Consider the following 9,064-nt stretch of genomic DNA (forward strand, 5'->3'; position numbering starts at 1 on the left):
TCAATATCTGTTTAATACCCTTGCTAACTTAAGCATCGAAGTCCCTTGCAGGTACCCCCCACCCTCCGGGGACGAAGGATCAGCATCATCACCAAGCCCAACGAGTTGGACACAGCGACTCCGACCACGATCATCAGATCGGACTCCGCAGCTCCGACCAGCATAGAAGATCTCGTCCGAGATCGACCTCTAGTTTCAGGTAACCCTCGGGACAGTACTTTAACCAGTCTGATTATATCACTCAGTACTCCGCACTCCTCCGAATACTATAGTTCTTCACACCTTGAATCACTGCCTCTTGGGTTCTAAACTTGTGTCCGACCCGAAACTCTACACTGCCGTCTAGGTTGTAATCCTCTTCACCCATGTCAAGAAATGGAGTTCTCTCGTGCATGGCGTCCAAATCCAGACTGTGATAGTGATAAGGAACTGCCGAAAGCGCCGGTATCGGAAGAGGAGAAAGATAGGACATGGCGGGGGACAGTCAAAACGGGTGTTTCCGGAACACACTCATTCTCATCCTCACCATCGAATAATTCGCTCTCACCACTGTTCACCACGTAATTCTCATCCGACTCCTCCTCACCCTCCTCCACCTCATCCACTGGAATGGCAACATGAATGGGCAGTGGTGCGAGAGGTTGGTCGTCCTGCACATAGGTCGAGTGTACAGAAGGACCACTGCCACTGTGCCCCACCTTTGCAGACGGCTCCATTACTTGCTCCACCATGATCCTCCCATGTATATTGAACATCACTCGCACATGCTCATCCTCTTGAAGTTGGAATAGTCTAAATCAAAAGACTCCATTGCCCATGGGGGTCAGTAACCCATATGCCAACCTTCTGATTTCTCTCGCCACTATACCTTCGAGCTTGCTCAGTATCAAACTCTTCAAATTCGACAACATATTCAAACGTTGTGCAAAATAATATCGGATCCTCGCACTCAAATGTCACCCTGTTGTCGCCGTTAAACATATGGCAATTGAGATACACAAGCACAACTATGTAAGGATTATTACTAGTCATGCCTTGTATTTGTGAGAAATATGATACGAAAAGTTTGTGAAGAATACCAAGGGTTACATATCCTTTTATAGCTGGTGGGACACAACTCATTGTATCTCGTTTATAGTGTAAACGAGATGAGTATTCCATGTATCTCGTTTACACCGTTAACGAGATACATATTCATCTCGTTTATAGTGTAAACGAGATAGATTATGTGTCATATCTCGTTTACACTATAAACGAGATACATGGAATGTCATCTCGTTTACATTGTAAACGAGATATGACTGGGAAACGCAAAACGGTAAATATTTTTAAAATTATTTATTTCGATAATTAATGCATTTTTTTATTTATTTAAATAAAAAATCCCTAAGAATATTCACCAAATAGTTCATCAAAATTAAACACATAATTAAACAAAAAATAAAAGATATATACTAAGTAAGGTTTGAATATGTAGAGTTTTTACCGCTCACTTCTAAAACCATCGCTCTCTAGTCTAAGCAGGAATAATTTTGTAGCTCGGCCACGGGTGGTTATATATCATCTTGATGATATTAGTACACTTCTGTATACATGTATTATTATTTGGTGCAAACTTATCAATGAAAAACTTAAGATTAACAGAGTTATATGACGTAAGCAACAACATCCATCAACAATCAAGAATGCTCAAACACTTTCAATAGTTCAAACCTACTAATCTAAATCGAACTTATTTTAACAACCTAAATCCACTAAAACTAGAAAATTGAGTGTAACTAAAGTAAATTAACTAACTAAAATAGTATATATATTAAAAACTTAAAATAGTACTCACACTGTCAAACTATCAGGCAAAATCGTTATTCGTACGATGAGAGGTGGTGGAGGAGCATCTGGCTGGGATCCGTCAGAAGATTCCAAGACTACAGTGTCTATCGTTGGAGGCATCATTGTCGACAAAGTGGGCTGCTGAGTGGACGGAGGTGGTGGAGGAGTCCACTTTGGAGAAGCAGCTAGACGACTTCCTAGTTGCAGAGGTGGTGCAGTAGAAAGAGCCACGTAGTTGGGATTAGGGACCATGATGAATGGTTGATCTTATGCACCCATTCATGTGACATCCCAGGGGTAGTTGGAGTAGAGGACGAGGACTGAGAAGTCCCAATAGTACCAGTAGACACCCTCCCTCTACCACGACCACAAGATCGTTTCGTGACAAATCTACATGTCGTCATGTCTGCAAAGAGCATACCAATTAAATTCAAATTTGCATCCATTAAATTTCACTAAAACTTTTCAAAACATAATTCTTTACTTAGAATTAATCAAAGGGTGTGAGTGTATTTTCATCCAAAACTTGCCTTATTCTCTAAGAAAATGCATGAAACTACCTTAAAACAGTAAAGAAAAGGTTAGTGAAACTGGCCTAGATGCCCTGGCATCACAACACCAAACTTAAAGCTTGCTTGTCCCTAAGCAAGTACTGGAACATAGGAATAATGAATGAAAGAACAAGATGAACAATAATAAAGTAAAATTCCTGGTTTATGGGGTTTCATGCATAGCAACTTAGGTTCATTCCTTTACCAAGTTTCAGGCCTTTATCATGCTCTTGAACACTTGCTTACTTACATCCCTTAAGACTTCCTAGTTGTTGATCCTTCCTTCTTTTGTTTTCTCAAGATTTATTGCATTCTTCTTTTGGCTAAGTGCTCTGTAAGAGGGCGACTCTTTATGATAAGCTTTCAGTCAACACTCCCAAACCAGTTGGTTCAAGGTGCTAGGTGTTAAGACACCCCTAAGGACTTACTCCTTCAAGTCTCTTTCCCTCATACATACACACCACAGGCACATGATTTGTTATTTTTCTTTCTTGAGACCTTGGTGTCCAGCACCTCTTTGGGTTACTAAGTGTTCTTAGCAAGGGTCCCTCTTGATAGTAGGCTTTCAGCTGATAATCCCGGATTAGTTAATCTAAGTTACCAAGTGATGAGGTACCCCTAAGAGCTTATTCATCCAAGCATATCCCTTGCACATGAACACCACAGACACATGCCTCAATCTTAAAACCCTTGGTGCCTAGCATTATTTCTTATTGTGTTTCTTTCCTTTTCACTTTTATTGCTCTTTCTCTTTTCTTATTGGGATCTTATTATTTAGTTAGTCTCATAGGATGTGTTTCAAGGATAGGATTCAAGATAGATAGTTGCTTTCTTTCCTTGTTGGTGAACCAACTTAGCTAACTAATCACCCTACCACAAACATTCAGGATTCACTACACAAAATAACTCCACTCTTGTTCTTATCATAACATTTTTTTTATTAACTTGAAGGACAGGCATACAAGTAAGAAAGGTGGAAGTGCAGGAAGGACAATAGACTAGCACACTTGGATGTGAATAAAGAGGAACAAGTAGAATATGAAGATTTCTTTCAATCAATTTTCAATTAAAGTTCTGCATTTCGAGACAGTTTGATACAACCTCATGATGTCTTCCTTGGTATTCTCATCCTAGCATTTGCATCCTTGTCTGTTTCCTTGGATGATGAGGTATGATCATTCCCTCAGATTAATTAAATTCCTGTAACATTATTGGAAGTTTCTTGTTCCCCAAGCACTTGGAAAAGAGTTAGCATGCATGTGTGCTTGTACATTTTTGAACTTAATTTGGTCTGTGAATACCAAACTTAGTTCTTTGCTTAATTCAGCAAATTGAATACATGCAGAAACCTTGTGTGCTTTTTATTAAGAAACGACTATAGGTTAGAAAGACAACTATGCATTAGAGGTTAGACCTCTGTCAAATGAGTTCTCTGGTTGCTAGAGCAATGCTTTATCACTGAAGGGTTGCAATGCACTCTTCAGCTGGAGTTTTTGGTGGAACACCAAACTTAGAGTCCTATATTCACCCTTGAATTGTTTTGGTGTGTGACACTAAACTTAGCTCCTCGCACTACAGAAAATTCAACTTGAAGTTTTTATTGAGAAACTTATGACAAGAGAATTACCTCAGGTTGGGTTGCCTCCCAACAAAGTGCTTCTTTAGCGTCATTAGCTTAACATTTGGCCCTTGTCAAGGTGGTTGGTAGTGCTTAAAATCTTCCCCCCTTGCAGTGAACATGTTTCCATTGGCTTTGTTGAGAAGTTTCACATGTTCCAGAGATAAGATTTTGTTGATGGTGTATACTGGAGGCAGCTGGGATGAAATAGTGGGGAGGTGAGGTGGTATAGATGGAAAGTATGTAGAGACCACTTCATCTCCTGAAGAGAAACCTTCTGTAGGGATTTTCTTATTTTTCCATCCCCTTGGGACCTTTTTTCTTGTGTCCTTTGATGTCGCTTTGCTACTTGTGGTTTTCCCTTTGAGGGAAGTTTTGCTGCTTGTCTCATATGACCCTGGTGGGTCTGGTTCCCTTTGGAATGCACTTGGTTGATGTTCTTTCTGATCACATTGGTTGTTAACCACAGGAGCTCTTAGGGGTAGTGCTTGAGCTCCCTTGTTTGACTCTTCCTTCAGCTCTTTGTTATCATGATATGCTTCTTGTGAGAGTTTGAAAACATTGAAGGTGAGCTGCTCATCATGTATTCTCAATACTAGCTCTCCTCGCTCCACATCTATAAGTGCTCTGGCTGTGGCTAAGAATGGCCTTCCCAGAATGATGGGTGATGAGCGGATAATTTGTACGCTTTTTTGCATTGTTTTTAGTATGTTTTTAGTATGATCTAGTTAGTTTTTAGTATATTTTTATTAGTTTTTAGTTAAAATTCACTTTTCTGGACTTTACTATGAGTTTGTGTGTTTTTCTGTGATTTCAGGTATTTTCTGGCTGAAATTGAGGGACCTGAGCAAAAATCTGATTCAGAGACTGAAAAGGACTGCAGATGCTGTTGGATTCTGACCTCCCTGCACTCGAAGTGGATTTTCTGGAGCTACAGAAGCCCAATTGGCGCGCTCTCAACGGCGTTGGAAAGTAGACATCCTGGGCTTTCCAGCCATATATGATAGTTCATACTTTTCCCAAGATTTGATGGCCCAAACCGGCGTTCAAAGTCACCTTCATATTTCCCAGTGTTAAACGCCAGAACTGGCACCTAAATGGGAGTTAAACGCCCAAACTGGCATAAAAGCTGGCGTTTAACTCCAAGAAGAGTCTCTACACGAAAAATGCTTCATTGCTCAGCCCAAGCACACACCAAGTGGGCCCGGAAGTGGATTTTTATGTCTTTTACTCATCTTTGTAATTCTTAAGCTACTAGTTCCCTATAAGTAGGACCTTTTACTATTGTATTTTCATCTTCTGATCTTTGGAATCTTTTGTTCTTTAGATCTTTTGATCACTTTGGGAGGCTGGCCTCACGGCCATGCCTAGACCTTATTCTTATGTATTTTCAACGGTGGAGTTTCTACACACCATAGATTAAGGTGTGGAGCTCTGCTGTACCTCGAGTATTAATGCAATTACTATTGTTCTTCTATTCAATTCTGCTTGTTCTTATTCCAAGATATTCATTGGCACTCAAGAACTTGATGAATGTGATGATTATGTGACGCTCATCATCATTCTCACTTATGAACAAAGTGACTGACAACCACTTTTGTTCTACAAGCAAGCAAGGCTCTAATGTTTATCTCTTGGGTTCTTTAACTGGAATCTTCGTGGTATAGGCAAGAACTGATGGCAGCATTCAAGAGAATCCGGAAGGTCTAACCTTGTCTGTGGCATTCTGAGTAGGATTCAATGATTGAATGACTGTGACGTGCTTCAAACTCCTAGCAGGAGGGGCGTTAGTGACAGACGCAAAAGAATCAATGGATTCTATTCCGGCCTGACCGAGAACTGACAGATGGATAGCCGTGCCGTGACAGGGTGCGTTGAACATTTCCACTGAGAGGATGGGAGGTAGCCACTGACAACGGTGAAACCCTTGCATAAGCTTGCCATGGAAAGGAGTAAGAAGGATTGGATGAAGATAGTAGGAAAGCAGAGAGACGGAAGGGAAGGCATCTTCATACGCTTATCTGAAGCTCTCACCAATGATATACATAAGTATCTCTATCTTTATCTTTATGTTTTATTCATCATCTATACCCATTTGAGTCTGCCTGACTGAGATTTACAAGGTGACCATAGCTTGCTTCATACCAACAATCTCCGTGGGATCGACCCTTACTCACGTAAGGTATTACTTGGACGACCCAGTGCACTTGCTGGTTAGTTGTGCAAAGTTGTGTAGTGATCACAATTTCGCGCACCAAGTTTTTGGCGATGTTGCCGGGGATTGTTTTGAGTATGGACAACTGACGGTTCATCTTGTTGCTTAGATTAGGTATTTTTCTTCAGAGTTCTTGAGAATAAATTCTAGTGTTTCATGATGATCTGTTGAAGTCTGGCTGGCTGAGAAGCCATGTCTAATCTTATTGGACCGAGGTTTCAACTTATCATCACAAGAGCTTGTTGATTTCTTTCAATCTTGCTATTGGAGCAATGATCTGCTAAGGTTTGGCTGGCCATTGGCCATGTCTAGTGTTTTGGACCGAAGCTTTCTTTGAAAGCTTGGCTGGCTGTGAAGCCATGTCTAATTCCTGGACCGGAGTCTTAGACTAACATTGCAATGATTCCTGGAATCCAAATTGAGAATTCTGAAACTTTTTCTAGTTTCATATAATTTTCGAAAAACCACAAAAAAATTTTATAAAAATCATAAAAACCAAAAAGATTTTATGTTTCTTGTTTGAGTCTAGTGTCTAATTTTAAGTTTGGTGTCTTGCATGCATTGTTTATTTGATCTTGGTTCTATTTTCAAGTCAATAGTACAGGGGACTGAAGATTCAGAACATGCAGCAGAGGAATTACACAGAAAAATGCTGGGCGTTCAAAACACCCAGTGAAGAAGGACAGACTGGCGTTTAAACGCCAGCCAGGGTGCCTGGTTGGGCGTTTAACGCCCAAAAAGGTAGTGCATTGGGCGTTAAACGCCAGAATGTGCACCATTCTGGGCGTTTAACGCCAGGATGGCACAAGGGGGAGGATTTTGTTTTCAAAATCAATTTTTTTCAAGTTTTCAAAGTTTTTCAAAATCAAATCTTTTTCAAATCATATCTTTTCAATCAAATGTTTTCAAAATCAATTTCTTTCCTTTTTCAAAGATACTAACAATTAATGATTTGATTGAACATTTTAAATATGTTGCCTTTTCTGTTGAGAGAGGTTTAATGTTTGAATCATATCTTTTCTTGTTAGGCAAGTCATTAATTTTTAAAATCAAATCTTTTTTTAAAATTGTTTTCAAATCATATCTTTTCAATCATATCTTTTTAAAAGCATAATTTTTTTTTATCATATCTTTTTAATCACATCTTTTTCAAAACAGTTTTTAATCATATCTTTTTAATTTCTAATTTCAAAAATCTTTTTCAAAAATTACTTGATTCCTTTTCCACTCTGGATTTTCGAAAATCAATTAGAGTTTTTCAAAAATGTTTTCAAAGTATTTCACTTGATTTTCGAAAATTTCTTCCTCTCTTCCCACATCCTTCTATTTATGGAGTACTACTCCTTCTCAATGCACAATTTGAACTCTATCTAATTAAGTTCGAATTCTCATACCTCTTCTTTCTATTTTTCTGTTCCTCTGACACCTCAAGGAATCTCTATACTGTGACATAGAGGATTCCATATTTTCTTGTTCTCTTCTCTTTCATATGAGCAGGAACAAAGACAAAGGCATTCTTGTTGAAGCTGAACCTGAACCTGAAAGGACCTTGAAGCGAAAGCTAAGAGAAGCTAAGGCACAATTCTCTGTAGAGGACCTAACCGAATTCTTCAAAGAAGAAGAACACATGGCAGCCGAAAACAACAACAATGCAAGGAAGGTGCTGGGTGACTTTACTGCACCTACTCCCGACTTCTATGGGAGAAGCATCTCTATCCCTGCCATTGGAGCAAACAACTTTGAGCTTAAGCCTCAATTAGTTTCTCTAATGCAACAGAATTGCAAGTTCCATGGACTTCCATTGGAAGATCCTAATCAGTTTTTAGCTGAATTCTTGCAAATCTGTGACACTGTCAAGACTAATGGGGTTGACCCTGAGGTCTACAGACTTATGCTATTCTCTTTTGCTGTAAGAGACAGAGCTAGGACATGGTTGGACTCACAACCTAAAGAAAGCCTGGACTCATGGAAAAAGCTAGTCAATGCCTTCTTGGCAAAGTTCTTTCCACCTCAAAAATTGAGAAAGCTTAGAGTGGAAGTCCAAACCTTCAGACAGAAGGAAGGAGAATCCCTCTATGAAGCTTGGGAAAGATACAAACAATTGATCAGAAAATGTCCATCTGACATGCTTTCTGAATGGAGCATCATAGGTATTTTCTATGATGATCTCTCTGAACTATCCAAGATGTCTTTGGATAGCTCTGCTAGAGGATCTCTTCATCTGAAGAAGACGCCTACAGAGGCTCGAGAGCTAATTGAAATGGTTGCAAATAACCAATTCATGTACACTTCTGAAAGGAATCCTGTGAACAATGGGACAAATCAGAAGAAAGGAATTCTTGAGATTGATGCTCTGAATGCCATTCTGGCTCAGAACAAGATATTGACTCAACAAGTCAATTTGATTTCTCAAAGTCTGTCTGGAATGCAAAATGCACCAAGCAGTACTAAGGATGCTTCATCTGAAGAAGAAGCCTATGATCCTGAGAACCCTTCAATGGAAGAGGTGAATTACCTAGGAGAACCCTATGGAAACACCTATAATTCTTCATGGAGAAATCATCCAAATTTCTCATGGAAGAATCAAGAGAGACCTCAACAAGGTTTCAACAACAATAATGGTGGAAGAAACAGGTTTAGCAATGGCAAGCCTTTTCCATCATCTTCTCAGCAACAGACAGAGAATTCTAAGCAGAACCCCTCTGACTTAGCAACCATGGTCTCTGATCTAATCAAAACCACTTAAAGTTTCATGACTGAAACAAGGTCCTCCATTAGAAATTTGGAGGCACAAGTGGGACAGCTGAGCAAGAAAGTTACTGAACTCCCTCCAAGTACTCTTCCAAGCAA

General features: G+C 39.6%; 1 non-coding gene across 1 annotated transcript; it reads right to left on the reverse strand.

The window, feature by feature from the left end:
• Positions 1–8,237: 8,237 nt before the first annotated feature.
• On the reverse strand, positions 8,238–8,341 carry LOC130972291 (small nucleolar RNA R71). Its single transcript, XR_009083480.1, has one exon. It is a non-coding gene; the product is annotated as a small nucleolar RNA R71 (small nucleolar RNA).
• Between the last annotated feature and the right edge of the window lie 723 nt (positions 8,342–9,064).

Source organism: Arachis stenosperma, chromosome 3 (genome assembly GCF_014773155.1).
Source record: "Arachis stenosperma cultivar V10309 chromosome 3, arast.V10309.gnm1.PFL2, whole genome shotgun sequence".
Classification (NCBI taxonomy): domain Eukaryota; kingdom Viridiplantae; phylum Streptophyta; class Magnoliopsida; order Fabales; family Fabaceae; genus Arachis; species Arachis stenosperma.